This window comes from Sarcophilus harrisii, chromosome 1 (genome assembly GCF_902635505.1).
Source record: "Sarcophilus harrisii chromosome 1, mSarHar1.11, whole genome shotgun sequence".
Classification (NCBI taxonomy): Eukaryota; Metazoa; Chordata; class Mammalia; order Dasyuromorphia; family Dasyuridae; genus Sarcophilus; species Sarcophilus harrisii.
In genome coordinates this window covers 127,969,868-127,986,889 of record NC_045426.1, presented here as the reverse complement: position 1 = coordinate 127,986,889, position 17,022 = coordinate 127,969,868, and the positions used below count along the sequence as shown (strand labels likewise).

Genomic DNA, 17,022 nt, shown 5'->3' with positions numbered 1-17,022 from the left:
GGCATGGATAAGGGAGGGCCGAATTGAGTAAAGTTAAGGACTTTGAACTTGACTACAGCAAACAGGAAACAATTGGAGTATTTTAAATAGAGGAGTAGCATAACTAGATCTATGCATAAACAAGATTAGTCTGACCAGGATAGGTGGGGTAGACTGCAAGAGAGAAGGTAATATGCAATTTCTATGTACAAAACATAGTTTGAATATTGGATAAGGACTGGATTTGTAACTTCACAGTGCTCTAAGAACTATCAAAAGAAATGATATCCATTCATTCAATGAACTGCAAATGAGTATAATTTACTGCTTGTCACTTTGGTCATAAGTCATAGGTCATTTCATGTTAAAAGACTTACTCAAACAAAATAGGAAAAAGTATGTGACAAGTGTCATTTATAGGAATACTTAGGTAGTTATCAGAAACTTCTTTAATAAAAAATAAATTAGTATAAAATAATGTGAAGGTATGAGATGATAAGGACACTTAACTTGGGAACGACTCAAAACTGAGGCATAATATTTAGGATAAAATTTTTAGATGGAATCAGTTCAAGTTCATTAAGCCACACTGAACTCAATGTGCTCCAGGAACTTATAACTTAGTTTGGGAGATGAGACACAAGTGAAAAGCTAAATAATACAATAAAGACAACATCAAGAGAATACTAGAAAATGTCACATATGATAAATTGCCAAATGAATTGGAGAATAAAAATCATATATTCCAAGGGTTCAAAAAGAGGAGAGATCACATTGTGGCCTTAAGAGTTCTAGGAAGAGAGATCTGAGCTATATTAAAGATTAGGCAAAGGAAAGAAGGCAGTACACCTCCAGGAACAGTGTAATACAGCTGCAAAGATGTAAAACACCAAACACAAAATGTGTTTGGATCACACTGAGTAGTTATCAAATAAACAATAGCCAATAAATAATCAAATAAACCTGTTAGCAAGTAGAAACAAATTAAGTTATAATATAATACCTTTGGAAACAGAACTTTAAGAGTCATTTGGACTATTATGAAGTTTTAATATATGGTGAGAGGCATATTTTGAACTGAGGTCATGTCTGAGTTATGAAGAAATTCAAAGACAATTCAATCCCAAAATGAACTTGAGCTGATTCCATCTACAATTTTAATCCTAAATATTATGCCTCAATTTTGAGTTGTTCCCAAGTTATTAGATGTCTTTATCTCACAACTTCACATGATTTTATACTAATTTATTTTTTTATTAAAGAAATTTCTGATACTACCTAAGTATTTCTACAAATGACACTTATCACACTTTTTCCTATTTTGTTAGTGCATCTGTAACATATGGAATGACCTATGACCAGTGACAAACAATAAGCAATTTATCAAAAGTTTAAGATTAATCCTAAAATGGATAATAGCTAGAAAAATGTGACCTATACAAAATAAAAAGTGTTACAAACAATAGAACATTAATCATATTGCAATGTGTTGTAGAATACTTCTATTATTCCAAAAAGTAATGCTGATGCTTTCATATAATTTAAGCAAAATTAAATTGCTTTTTATAGCTTCTAAAATTCTTTTAACACTAAGTTAACAAGGATTAGAAAATGCCTTCTAAAAGCAGTCTTAAAGCCTTGAAAAATAAAGTTTATCAAATAAAATTTACTTGTAGTATAAACACTAGAGGCTTAGAAATAGCATATCTTCTGTAATTTAATTTCTTATTAATTTGCAACCTCAAATCTACTTAAATCCAGTCTTTTGAGTTTTAGGTCTCTATTCCCATATTAATGTGCTTAGCTATGCTAGCTGATTATGGTAAAACTGACAAGTTACTCTGGACATTACTATTGGTTGTCAAGTTTGGTAATATAGGTATCCCATTGCTTTAATGAGCAGATACATTATCTACAATAAAATTTTCTGTGAAAATAATTTCCATAAAACAAATCCTACTTTCCCCATTGATTTATGTAAAATTAGATGACTTTTTCCACTGAAAGAGTGGTGGCTATTTCCTTAACACATGAGCTGTAGCAGAAACCAGAATTTTATATATGCTTAGTCTTTTATCTATCTGCCCTTTAAAAGTATTTCTTGCCTCTTGTTGCCTGAAAACCTGGCACAGAAAATTTTCCCATGTTTTCTGAATTCTTCTCTATACATGCTCTCTTCTTACCTGGATATTTACTTATTGCACTGTTAAAAGCCAATACATTGGTTAAGAATAAATAAACAAACAAATTCAAAAAACAAAACAGGAGATTTCTAAGGTATATCCAACTAATGTACTACAGATTCAAAATTCTTAACTTTGACAAACAGATAAGCATCCATATAAAGCCAGACACTGTACTAAGCATTTTGACAAACATCTCATTTGCTTAATTTGAAGCATCACATGGTAATCACAGGATGACAGACTTAAAACTGAAAGGGACCTCAACTCAGAAATCATCTAGTCCAATCACCTCATTTTATAGATGGCAAAAATGAGGCCCAGAAAAGTGAAATGACACGTAGCAGGGTCACTTTTGTTTGTTGCAAAGCCAACATTTGAACCCAGGTCCTCTTACATCAAATCCAACAAAAGTTCTACTTTACCACATTGCCTTTCCATCCCAAAATTCTAAATCTGACATGGAAATCTTATACAAAATAGAAAAGTTGTACATACTTCCCCCCCCCCAAAAAATTGAGAGAATTAATAGTTAAATTATCAAAATATTTATAAGGCACATTTTCCCTCCTCTTGACTTACTGCTAGGTGAAAATAAGAACATCTTTAACACTTTATCATAATCAGCTGCTAAAGTTCTATCCTGGTATTGTCACTAATCTAGTTGTATTACTTGAAAATTTTCATAATGTTTAGGCATACTAATCAGAATCCTGAGGATAGTAAAATGGCACATTTGTCCAAAAATCTGATGACATATACAGGATGAATGAAGCATGACTATACAAAAATAAACGAAGTGACAAAAACCTCACTTAACTAGTCCTCCCCCACTTTAATTGGGTTAGCTAAATATAATTCACATCCTTATTTCTTTTGTTACAATTCTAGATAGAATGAAAATGTTTACAGAATTTTAAAAATGTAAAGAATAGTTAAATACAAGTTAATGGAGGGCAGGGGGGACTACAAGTTGAAGGGAATAAAAAGGCTTCATCCAGAAGAGAGACTGTTATACTATACGTAGGGATCATAGAAAAAGAATCATGAGAAATCTGACTTTCAATCACATTTTTGTAAATGTGTAAATGAAAAAAAAAGTTTTTATTTTCAGAATTCCAGCATAATGAAGTATTAGGAGCTTATCACAATACTTAACTAAGGAAAACACCTTCTCCAATTGGAAAAAAAACAATAAACTACATACTATTCTAAAGAAAGTATCAACAAGTTTTTAAAAAGTGGGGAGGGGGGGGACACTATTATCAAGTGCAGAATCTTTGAACTTATAGTCAAGGAACGAAATACCTACTATAACACTTGAACTGCTATCAAAAAACTGACAGGCATAGCTAAAAGAGGGTACCACATCCCACCCGTGTTTCTTCTTTTGGCCTTCTATTTACTACAATGAAAATGAAGGTAGTTTCTGCTATATCCCCAGCTCCACCTACCTACCAAGTCCTCCATTTCCTCATTTGTGAAATGAGGCCCAGGGAGATTTATATGACTTGCCTAAAGTTACAAAGGCAGTAAACCTCAGGGTGGGATCTGAACCTACATTCTCAGACTTCAAAGTCAATGCTCTTTTCACTATACCATATAATTCCACAATGGACATCTTCTACTGCAATGATAAACTATAATCGAGGAGACAATTTCTCACTGTTTTATGTCTCATTTTATATCAATAATCAGAGAATCAAACAGTTTTTGCTGTTGTTACATCAAGGAATCCTGTATTGTATAAGTTTGCCATATTAATGTAAGCACTTAGAGAAAAACCATTAAAGCACTTTGTTCTTCCCAATCAAATGTTTTTATGGTCAACAAACAATAAAGCACAGTGGGATCTTTGTAGTCTCTATCTTTCCATCAGCTGTGACTATAAAGATGCAGTCTTCTACATCTTTTGCAAAATATCATTTGCAAAGCCCTGCCACTTCTTGACTCATTTTTTCATTAAGTAGGGCATTTATATATGCATGAAAATTCTTATAAATATGATTATATATTATCTTGGACAGTTAGTGCAGGTGGGTAGTGAAATGAGTCCAGAACTAAATAGAAGAATAGGCTGGATTGCATCTGAAAAAGGATGCACTTCTTTCAGTGATCCTAAACTGTTTCCTAAAGCAAAATTCCACCTTTTAAATGTTCAAATTCTTTTATTGGTTCTATTTGATTAAATTTTGGAAAACAACATCCTCCAAAGAATAAGAATTAAAATTCCAGGTTACTCATAGGACAACGGGGATAAGTATAGTGAGTGTAATAGACTGGGGCATATTATGAACAATGAATTGTGTACATGACACAATGTAAAAAGCATCAAAGAAGCATATGCAAAGAAAAACAAGTTAACCAGTCAAGTAATGAGTGTAAAGGATAATTTTCACTTCTGGCCAATGTACTTATGTACTGCTATCCATGAAAAGTCTAAGAAAGATAATCTTCAGCAGGTAGAACTCTACATCTACAAGATCACAAACAAAACTTTTTCATTTACAATACTCTTCATTCTGATCTCATTTATTTATTCATTCAAACTCTGTCACATTAACTTTTCTCCCTTTCTAGACATGGCTGAGAGTTAATAAGTAGTGTTAATAGGGAGGTTCTAGTCATGTCTTTACCTCTTCTTTCTCTAAATCTATTTACTTAATGGAGGCAGTACAGTATGATGTAAAGAATACTGGAAATTAGATATAAGTTCTTGGGTAAGTCACTTTACTCATTTTATAGCAGTATTTATGGCAGCACAGAACCAGAAACAAAACAGATGCCCAAAGACTGGAAATGAAATTAGAAATACCCAATTATATTGACTAAACAAATGTGATGGAATATTTTAATTATTTCATCCTAGGAAATGATCAATATTAAGAATTAACTATGGAAGATTTATGTGAGCGCATGCAAAGTGATTTAAGTAGAAACAGGAAGACAAAATATAGAGAAAGAAGGAAAAAACTGAACTTCATAACTATAATGACCAAGCATGGCACTTTGCAGAGAAGGGGGATTATGGTGGCGGAATACTACAAAACTAGTAAGTTTAGATTGATGTGCTGGTTAATTTTTGCTGAGTTACTCCCCCTTTTTTACTCTGTTTTACAAATAGAAGCTGGGGAAGAGGAAAGAATATATTAAAAAATAAAGGTATTATAAAAATAAAAAATCTCAGCAATTTTTTTAAAAAAGACATTATCTTATATAGTTACAAAAAAGAAGATCATTGTGGACAGAATGCTGGATGTTTAATTAGAAAGACCTGGAAATGAATTTCAATTTAGACCCTTACTAGCCTGAGACCATGCACAAGTCTTTTTACTCCTCTCTAAATCTGTATACACCTCTCTGAAGTGGGGATAAATAATAGCACCTATTTCAGAAGGTTGTGTGTGAGGATCAAATAAGAGAATGTAACTATACCAATTTGTAAACATTAAAGCACTATATAGATGCCAGCTATTATCAGCCACACAGCTTTTTTAAAAAATGTATTTCAACAGGTTTATATTGTTTGCTGACACTGTACATTTACTTTTTTAAAACCAGGAAGGGAATTCCAGCGATCCATCTTCCCTTAGAATGAGTTTATATTTGGTTCAGAACAAATATAAAATGGCCAATTTTCTCATAACTTCCATAATTATATAAACAGTGAGACCACTGCTTTGTCTCATCACATTTTTTGGTCCTGGAATAATAAAAATATTATTACGATTTAAAATAATTTAAAGATTTTTTTGTTCCATTAAATATTAGATGATTTTGTATTTGGCTTTAATCATTTGAATTTAGTATGCCCATGTCATTTACTCTGAGAGTTTGGATAAATCACTTCACTCTCCTGCCTCAGTTTCCTCATTTGTAACATATGTGTTAGTCAAGATAACCTCTAAGGTCTCTTCTACTTTTAGACCTATAATCTTATGGACTCAGGCCTAAGGAATAAGAAAGATTCAATCTTCTCTTTTTTATGAAGCTAAATTCTGGTCCTTGATTTAAAGGAATCTGTAGATTTGCTCCTAGGAAGAAGAGAATACTAGGGAAATAATAACTAACAGGTATTATAGTCCTTTAAGTTTATCAAGCACTTTACATACTTGATCCTCAACACCTGATGAGGCAGGTGATAGAAACCTTATAGAGATGAGGAAAGTTAAGTCAGAGATTTTTGTTGTTGTTATTTGCCTGCAGTAACAAACCTGTTATTTTCCCGGTGTTTCTTTCTTCTAAAAATCATTTCGATGTGTCCTGTTCCCCTAATAGACTGTGAATTCCAATAGAGCAAGAGGGTTACTATGTCTAAACTTCTGGCCACCTCTAACAGTCAACAAACACCTTTGAGTTCCTCAGCATACAACAGGTATTTAATAAATGTTTACTGAAGTGCACTAAGCCAATAAATAATCTTAATGATTCTATGAGAATCATTTTTTTCAGTCAGTTTAACCTGACTTAAGCCTTCAATTTTTAGAACATTTCAAACTTCTCAAAGTCTTCTATTAGGAACCATGTTCAAACTAGACTAGCCCCATCCCCCATCCAAAATCCCTCTCAAGACCAGAAGCCACATCCTTTCAAAAAAGAAAAAGGATGGTAGGGATGAGATGGGGGAAAAAAAACCCAATTTTCAGGCTTCAAATGCATATTTCATAAATATCTTAAAAACTTTATCTTTTGTTTATGCCTCAAGGATATTAATTTCTTAATACTTCTCACAAAAATGAATAGAATGAAGCTAACTTTAGCATTGTTCAACGCTAGTCAATTTCAACCTCCAGGTTTTAAGTTGCAAGAAAAAGTATTACTTTGCTGAAGCACAGACAGAGGCAATCAGTTTTTTTCACATGAGTCAGGTAAAAAAAAAGTGTGGGAGTAAAAGACTATGTATAATTTAAACTCATGCAATGTAGTTATAACCTGATTATAGTTGAGGAAAAACTGTGAATCACATATAAAATGATCAACTTACTTAGGTGAATATTGACTGCAAATCCACAGGTGTATTAAATAAAGTACTAATGCTACTTTTAAACACTGAAAGCTTTGTCCAATAATGTTGAGAAAAGGTACTGTTCCATCTCCTTCTAAGGACTAAATGGAAAGATAGTATTTTTGTTTTAGAAATAACAGATCAACTCTAAGTATAAAGACTAAATTGTAATTTAAATTTAATAAAATGTATTCTTAACAAGATATTATAATTAAAATTTTATTTTAATGATACTTTCTTTTGACACTGCCGACTATACACACAATCTTCTCCTGTAGTAAATTACCATAAAACAGCCCAGTACATGTGATTTTTATAATAGTTAACATACAGTGTCGCAAAACTATCAAATACCAATATGAACATGTTTTTAACCCAGCAAAACCATCAAGCAAAATGACCAAGAGTCAACTTTAACAAAAAAAGAAACAACACACCAATATTTCAAAATTACCTCACATTTCAGTTCGAGGCACATAGTTAACCAATAAGCATTTCTTTAGCACTTACTAACTTCATAATTGTTCAGAAATGAAAAGATACATTTAAATTAATATCCAGTTTTTATTAACTTCAATGAATTACTTTAAACAGAACTGGAAATTTTTATGCTTTATATATGACATATACATGACAAAAGTTTTTTTGGTCTGAAAAAAAAAATAGATTCAGCCAATATTTTCTTAAAAAGCATTTAAAGAATACTTTAAACTCAGTATCTCCACTTTAAAGAAACTTTAAATTACCTAAGTTTACATATATAAAATACCAAAATCAATAATAATCTATACAAACTATTAGTTGAAAGTGCAATATATTCTATAAAAAATTGTGAAGGAAACAAGCGAATCTTAGACAGTTTAACACTTTAAGGTTGGAAGGGACCTTAGAAACCATCTAGTCCAATATCCTTTTTTTTATAGATAGGAAAACTCAAGCCCACAAAGTACTACTCAAAATTATTCATCAAGTAAATGGCAAAGCTGAAACTAGAACTAAAATATCCAAATTCCTAGGTGAAATACTAAGTTATTTCAAACAAAAAGGGGGCTTCAGAAATTTTCCTAATTAAGAGGTTATATTTTTATTGTCGTTGTTTAATTTTTCAGTCATATTGACTCAATGTGACCCCTTTTGGGATTTTCTTAATGGAGATAGTGGAGTAGTTTGCTATTTTTTCCTCCAACTTATTTTATAGATGAAGAAACTGAAGCTAACCCAGTTAAATGACTTGTCCAGAGTCACACAGCTAAGTAAGGGTATAACCAAATTTGAACTCAGAAATTTCCAGACTCTAGGCCCCTGTACTCTACATACTATGCCCCTAGCTGTTAAATAAACAATGTTATGTTTGTGTAAATGGATAAGAGATTACTCATTCGAAGATAATATTGCCCACAACTTAAGTGCATATTTACATATATGCTCTTAATTATGAGACATAACTATAAAGTAGTAAAACTTTTTTTTTAAGTTAAACATACTACGAATGGAGATTTGCCATTATTGAAGATGATCAAAAGAATGTTACATAGCTTCTAAAGGCAATTCCAAAAGGGTAATGATAGGTTAACTGAGAAAAGTCTTTCACTTCTCAAGGTGACCCTTTTCAAAGGTCAGGATTTAGTTTGAAGTTTAAATTTGGTTTCTACTTTTTAAACCATTATTTTACAATCACATATCTTCACTGTACTGACACTGGGCAATTCACTACATTTCTCAGAAGCAGTTTCTTCTTCTGCAAAATGAGGAGGTAGACAAGACAATCCTTGAAATCTTTTTGTTCTAATATTCAATGATTCTATGATGTCATACTATATGAACCTTTGTTTCCTCATCCATAAAATGAGCTGGAGAAGGTAATGGTAAAGCACTCCAGTATCTTAACCAAGAAAATCCCAAATAAAGTCACAAAGAGTGGAACATGATCGAAACAACAGGAATTCCTAATAAATGTATCATTTGGTAAAGGTAAAGAAATAACATATTTTACAAGTCCAAGTTTAAAATGCAGTATATTAAAACCAAATTAATGTCAGAAATATTAATACTTATTTAAAGTACCTATCCAATTTGCTTCATTTCAATTTCTTTTTAATATAATTACACAACCAATTTACTAAGAAAATGATAATTATAGGTTCTTCCATTTTCTTTTACTTTTAATGTTATTCTATAAAACTTTTTCAGAAAATGGCTAATTCATTCAATAGTTTATATTTGGAAAATACAAGCATAGTATCTAAAAAACCACCAAACTAAAAATACATAAATGGCAAAATTCAGTGACTTTAAATTTACTCCAAATTGATCCCCAATATATCAATATACAAATGACAAGTTAAAGGCAACTCTGACTTTTGTCCTTTTAACTTCTGGGAGAAAATTCTGACTAGATAAAAACACAGTTAAAAATATAATTTTGCTCTAAAACGAAAATATCATTCAAAGCTTTTTTCACTAAATTGTAAAAGCTAGAAACACTAAAGTTCCATAATGATAATTTTAAAAACACAATCATTACACAGAAAATTCAAGAGAAAAAAATGCTTCATTTAAAGTAGCTATTTCCTTTAACTTCCATATGATCAACATATTTAAATCAGACTAGAAAAAAAGCCTCTCAAATCATTTTTGTATTTATATTAGTTTGTATATTGTCAACATCCTTCCAAGATGTATTTTATCTTTTTTTGTAACAGATTGGAAATATCACAAAGAACAGTAAGATTATAGTTAATCCATGGGTAGAGGGGGAGTCAATGTCAGGACTCAAGAATTCCTCTCCGGAGCTCAGATCTTTCTTATAATATCAGTCTGGGAGCTAACAATTGCTCATTCTCCCATGGACTCACTGCATGTTTTTGGACAAGTCACTAGGCCTCTTTGAATGTCCATTTCTCATCCAAATGTGGAAATAACGCTGATCATTTCTGTCAGCAATATAATGAGAATACCAATAAAAGCTTTCTGGTCATTCTGGGAAAAGCCTTTTTTAAAAACCCAAAGAATTTTTACAAATTATAATCTATGTAAATAAACCATATAAAAAATTCTTCAATAATGTACATATTTGATTTTTAAAGAATAAAATGATTTACCAAAGTCTTATAATAGAGGGTACTAAAATGAATGCTTTCATTATGATTATATCTTCATTCTTAGGTTATACTTTTCCAATAATTTTAGTGTTCACACCATCACTTTCCTAAATTTACTGTAAATCTCAGTACAGTGAATAAAGTTTACCATATTTCTACACTTAAAGACAAATTAATATTAATTTACTCTATTTTTGGATTTAAAGGTAATGCTGGACTTAAAACTTTTTCACTATGAGCTGTGGTTTCAAATATTTACCTCATTCAAACTCTTGTGTTTTCAGAAATTACATTCAAAGGTTTTTCCAGGAGGAATTCTTAGCTATGACAGATCTTTAAATCATGTAAATGAAATCTCAGTTAATTTTATTTAATACATGTAAAATAGTTTTCTTCCTTTTAGGTAATATTTAAAACAAAAAAGGTTAAGTAATAGATTCAAATTTGTAGTTTTCATATGCCAAAAATATTCTTAGGAAAAAATATATGAAAGAGCCTATCAGAATTCAACGAGTTTAATTAAATGTTTCTTATCTGTAAATAGTGTCAAATATGAGTTTGTTCAGGAAAACTTAAAAGCCTTATGAAATTAAGAGATCAGTTAGATTACTATTATTATTTGAACTAAGTTTTGTTCGCTTTTTTTTTTTTTTTTTGGCTTTTCTTTGCTTCAAATTAAAAAAATTTCCGTTTTACAATAATATGACCACAACTTTCTTTCAAAAACTAATGACTTTGGAAAGGCAATACCCAAAATAGTTCTACTGGACTCTATCCAATCCAACAAAGTAAAATGACTATTATGTGTTAGGGATGCTGAAATCAGTCCTACCCTCAAGAGCTTACAATTTACAAGTATTGATGAGGTAAAGAATGCAGCAACATGCTCCCTTTTTTAAGCAAGGCTATCTCTGAAAATTTCACTAACAACCAAGAGTATTAGAAAAGGATTCCAACATGAGATGGCAAAGGAACTGAGCTAAGATAGGGATTTTAAAACTTTCACTTTCTAGTTCTAAAAAGAAGACATAAAATTGTATTTTCTTTAATGAAATTCACATTTAATTTCCAATTGTATGATATCCATTAACATATCTACTATATCATCAAAAATTCTCTTAATTTTTTACTGTTCCTAAAATTTTCAAGACACAAAAATTAAAAAACCTCCTATCACTAAAAGCAACTCATATACTGAACAATGATTAACTACTTGTGTATTAACTTAATTTGAAGTATTCTGACCCTACAATCTGGTTTTAAGAGTTATTATAAATGGATTAATATGACTACTCAAGAGCAAAAACAAAACAAACTTTCAACTTAATCCTATTAAATAAATTCTAGATTTTTATCATAAGGGAAAACTGGAGTTTCCCATTTTCCCAATGAGGTGCAGAAAAAAAGAACTACTTATCTTTCTCTCAGAGGATCTCAAAAAATTTGGAAAACATAGCTTTGTCTTTGTTTTACATCTAGCACTTATATGCAATTAAATGATTAGTTGAAGGTTAAAGTTTCCTAACAGATGGGGGGTTGGGGGAAGAGAAATGAACACTATATTCAAAAGCTCTGGAGGTGGGGGTGGGGAGTCCATTTTAAAAATTGTTTCCAAATTAAGGAAAAAACGTTAAAAGAAAAGTTTAATTATTCACTTAATAGGCAAAAAAAAAAAAAGTCCTCAGTACTTCAGGGACAAGCTAACAATTAATCCATGTTTTTGCTTATAACTTATAAATTAAATACAGAAAAATGAACTCCTAAAATGAGAAAAACAAAGTTTTAGAAAGAAAACACTATATATATATATATATATATATACATATATGTATGTATATATATACATATATATATTGAACATCTTAAGCTACAATTGAAACTTTTTTTCTAAATCAACTACAAGTTTTCTAAAGCACCATAAGACAAACAGGGATGATATGTCGCTTTCTGATGATGAAAACTAAGTACAACTATTTTTTTTCCACAATCCTTTGCTATAAACTAAGAAGTCTCAGATCCAAAAAGTAAAAAGTTGTTCTATTAAAGTAATAAAGACAATCATAGGAACACATAAGCGTCATTTTTATAACTTATACACTAGTTGATTTTGTGTGTGCGTGTGTGTGTTTTAAAGAGCTGCTTTCTCAGAATGTGAAATGTTACTCCCTCCCCTTCTCCTGCTCCTCCCCTACCCCCACCCCCACCCCAAGCAGGCCTGAGGCCCTGTTGCAAACAGTGTCTAACAGGAGCAGGCAGCACAAAGACAGGAATGGGAGATTAGTGGGAGGGAGGGAGGCCGGGATTGGGGCTCAGCAGGAGCTTCAGGCTTTTTAAAATTCAAACTGCTCCCTGACCAATACAAATCACGGACACGCTACTGACTACTACACGGATTTATAGCATTAAAAACATGCCTAGTACGTGACAGCTATATTAACTTGACCCTTTTTAACATTTATCTGAACGTTTATAGGCATTATAGTAGAGCTCAATGCAAGCAAGACCCTAAACTCAAAAATAATCTCCAGGAAAGTTATTTATTCGACAGTGACAATGGTAATTTAATAAGGCTACAAAAAAAAATCTTTTTTGAACCAGTGTAACACCAACTAACAAACTTAAAAAAAATGTTAGTAATGTTGCTCCTTAACAACTTGAACATTTTTTAAACAGATATGAAACAAAAGTATCAAAATAGTATAATCCAGGTAAGCACTGCTTTCTAGGCAATTTCTATTAATAAAGTTTCTTTAATTTAAGCTCAAAAAGTTGCGTTTTCACCTCAATCACACACTACTACTTAACAACTCACTTATACAAAAACTAGAATTTGTTAAGAACTGATACTCTTGTCGGGCCATTTACGGATACATTTGACCTATTAAAATGACACCTCTCTCATTACACAGTCAAACATCATGGGCACAAACAGCCAATGACAATCCTGAGACCTCAAAAAGATCTACCCTGACATGAAAGGATAGTACCTTCTACATTGTTCACTTCAGGGATGTTAGACATAACTTAATTTCTGTCCTTTGAAATTCTTCTCTTTTATCTTCACCTCTTAATAATATCACACTTCCCACAACATATATCAGCTTTTTCGCCCCTCCACTTCCTGGTAAAGTACTGCAAAGTAATAAAAAAAGGCCATATATAAAACTCTCTTTAAAACTTCTTAAATTATTCATACAATACGTAGTGACAGGGTATACCTGTCAACAACTTTCTACACTTATCTTTGAAAAGAAAAGTGTTCAACTCTTTAAGGGATATATTGACTGTTTATGTCACTTTGGTTTTCTGTATTTCAATCATTAAGTGACGATTTAATGCCTTTAAAAGGGGAAACGAGTCTATTAACTTTTGCATGTCCAAACAAGTTTTTAAAAAAGGAAAATAATGACTACTGGATCCGTTTCTGGGTATTTAACATTTGTCTCACACTAACTGAAACTACTTCCTCCCTTCACAGGGTCACTGGGGGGGAAGAAGGGGGGGTTGTTTGTTTCACTGAGACCTTTCCCACTTCTCGCACCGGGAAAGTTGTAAATATAGAGCAGATCAGGGCACACTTGCTGTTAGTTGTATTGTTTCCGCCTCCTCGTCTTACTACCGCTTCTCTCTCGGCTGAGGCCTGTCACTGAGAAGCGATCGCTCCGCTCTGCCCGGAGCCTCTCCTAATCCCCGAGCTCAAGTAGATTCCGCTGGCCCGCGGCCTGCGCTTTCCGCCGGGCCTACGCCTCCCCGGCCGCCCGGCAGGAACCCAATCTCCTTCGCCAAAGTCGGCGGGTAGAGAAGATCTAAAACCGCCGCCGGCCGAGGCGCCTGCTCCCGGGGAGGACAACTCCACACTCGCTCCGCCGAGGAGACCCAGGGCTGCCGGAGACGGGAGCGGGAGGGGGAGGAGAGGAGCCCGGGACCTGGCCCCACCGCCGCCGCCGCCGCCGCCGCCGCCGAAAGAAAGAGAAGGAAGGAATTTACCTGGGCGAATCGGCGTTTGAATCCGTGGGGAGGCCGAGGCCGAGGCGGCTGTGGTGAGCCTATAATCCGGGCCGGGAGGGGGGGCGGCAGAGGCTCCTCTTCCGTCTCCTCCTTAGTGCAGTGAACATGTAGAGCCAGGGGGAGACCAGCCGAGAAGACAAATCGCTGCTTCTTCTTCCTCCTCCTCCTCCTTCTCCCACATAGAAACACTTACAAACACCCGACCGGGGGCCCCAGCTACCGAGGGGGCATCGCAACCGGCTCGGGAACCAATCCTCCTCTCGGTGGGGGCGTCTCTGCCTGCGGCTTGGCGGTGTCGGGCGAGTCGGTACCGAAGGAGGGAGGGGGGGGAGGGCGGGGGGGGGAAAAGGAGCCCTGTGTGTGTGTGTGTGTCTCTCGCTCGGTCTCTCCCTCTCAGAACAAAATGCCGACCGGAAGTGCAGCTGCAGGAATGACTCCCTCCACCGGCGCCAAACACCAACAACCTCCCCCTCTCCCCCACTCCACTTCCGCCACTGCCGCCGCCCGCCCGCCAGCCCGCTGCCGCCGCCGCTGCTACTACTACTACTCCAGTCCCCTTGCCCGCTGCCAGTATCCCTCGTCGCTGCTCGTGCCACCGCCGTCGCCACGGCACAGGGACGTAGCTGTAGCCCGGGCCAGCGGCTTCAGTAGAGCAAGAACAGGCTCCCTTCCAACGGCGGCGGCAACGACTGCTCCTCCTCCTCCTCCTCTCTTCAGCCTCTACCTCGCTCCCTCCTCTTCCTTCTCCTCCTTCTCCTGCCGCCGCCGCCGCCGCTGCCGCTGCCCTGGGTGGGGTGTGGATTCTGCCCTTTATTGTAGCTGTTGCCTAATTGTATTTTCGACGGCCTAGGACCGGGCTGGTTACTTTCGCTCTCGTTCTTGTCTTTCTTTTCCTAGGGGAAAGTGAGAAGACCTCAACTTCGGGCGTCGTCGGGCTTCTCGCGAAGGAGACCAAAGGAAGGCGTTGGGTGGCTTTCCTTCCAACCTTCTTCCCCTTTCCCGGGAGAATCTTAGAGGCCCGGAAGGATGAAGGATGAAGGAGATAGGATGGGATCTGTGTCCCGGCTTCTCCCCAGATTTAGGGAACGCTGCTGGTGGGTGGCCACTTTTTGGATACCCCCGCGATTCGATTGGATTTTCAGGTGATCTCCTCGCGACCAGGTGGATGTGCCATTTTAAAAAAATTTGACAGAGCTTACTTATGATTATGCATCTATATGTATATATACACACCTTTTGTTTTGGTGGAATAATAGAACCTAACAAACCGAAGGAAGCTCCAGCGCTGGATACTGAAATACTTCTTGGTATTTGTTTGCCTCTGGAAATACACCAATTTCTCCAGTTGTCTACCATTCTTTTCAAATGTTGTTTTCCCCCCCTACTACTGGGGGGAAAGGGCTTGTGGGCTATACCAGAGAAGTAAGAAAATTTTCAGATGTCTATCTCCTTTTCTTCCACCTGGACGTAACTGGACATGTTAGCTCCATGTGCATTAAGGTATTTTGTGCTACATTATACACCCCTTTCAGGGCTAGATGGAGCTGTTGTGTCCTGGCAGGGGGGGAGGAGGGAGGGAGAAGGATAGAGTGAGAAAGGGGGAGATGCCTTCCTGAGGAGAAGCTGTCGCTGCCTTGGAGCCTGCAGTGAGATGCTGCTTCAATTTTATGTTGCTATTGTCCGCAACACAATGTCTGTGATGCAACAGGTTTTAAACTCCTTTTCTGAAGTTAACCCTGAGAAAGAATCCGTTCAAGACTAGAGGATTAAATCGTTGTTAGTTAACTGGATTACTCTTTAGATTTCTTTTTAAGGCTGTACCTTGTTTCCAGTTCTTTAATTGTAACAAATGAAGTAAAACTCCCATAACTTGAACAATCCTTCCTCCCCTTTTCTCTTCCTGTTTCCTTGAGAGATACTTATTAACAATGCTTTTCAATTTATTTGTTCAGAGGGAGAAAAAAATCTTTCCTTCAAAAGTAGTACAATAGTTGAATTTGAATTGACTTTAAACTTTGACATGTTTTATGCTACTTGAATAAATTTGGTAAAATTTAAACAGGTTACATTATTTGCATGTGTGTATGCCTGTTTTGATTGAAACATAATATATGTAACATTTTGTTAAAAAGTAAGTGGTTATCTTGATAATCTGAAAATTCTGACATTGATGAATTAATTTAAAACTGAATTGATTTTGAATTGACTTTAAACTTTGACATGTTTTATGCTACTTGAATAAATTTGGTAAAATTTAAACAGGTTACATTATTTGCATGTGTGTATACCTGTTTTGATTGAAACATAATATATGTAACATTTTGTTAAAAAGTAAGTGGTTATCTTGATAATCTGAAAATTCTGACATTGAACTAGTTTTTATTAGATGATATACCTATTAAATATTCACTCAATATTCACAGGAGAAAACTATGGAAAGCCTCTGAAAAGTATGAAAAATCCAAAAATAAAAATTATTTTAAGAACCTTATAAAGATATAATACAATTATGAAACCACTTACCAAAAAACGTGTTAAGACAAGCTTATGGTGATTAACTTGTTTTTAAAGTTTCCACTTAAAGGCTCTTAAGAAGAACTGTTGATTAGGTCAGTTAATTTTATCACTTATCTTAAGGGCAAATTTTCTTTTTCCTAATCAGACTAAATGCCTAATTTTGACCACCTTTTTTTCACATACATGGAGTTGGTTCCCAGAGTCACCCAAAGAAAATGTCTTCTATTAT

General features: G+C 34.7%; 1 protein-coding gene across 3 annotated transcripts in view; it reads right to left on the bottom strand.

Annotated features, from left to right (window-relative positions):
- Nucleotides 1-14,327, bottom strand: part of NIPBL (NIPBL cohesin loading factor) — a 250,207-nt gene extending 235,880 nt beyond the window's left edge. For all 3 annotated transcript variants that reach the window (XM_031964203.1, XM_031964209.1, XM_031964213.1), the window contains exon 1: nucleotides 14,256-14,327. The gene's annotated coding sequence lies outside the window, so the exon portion shown is untranslated. The remainder of the gene's footprint in view (nucleotides 1-14,255) is intronic.
- Between the last annotated feature and the right edge of the window lie 2,695 nt (nucleotides 14,328-17,022).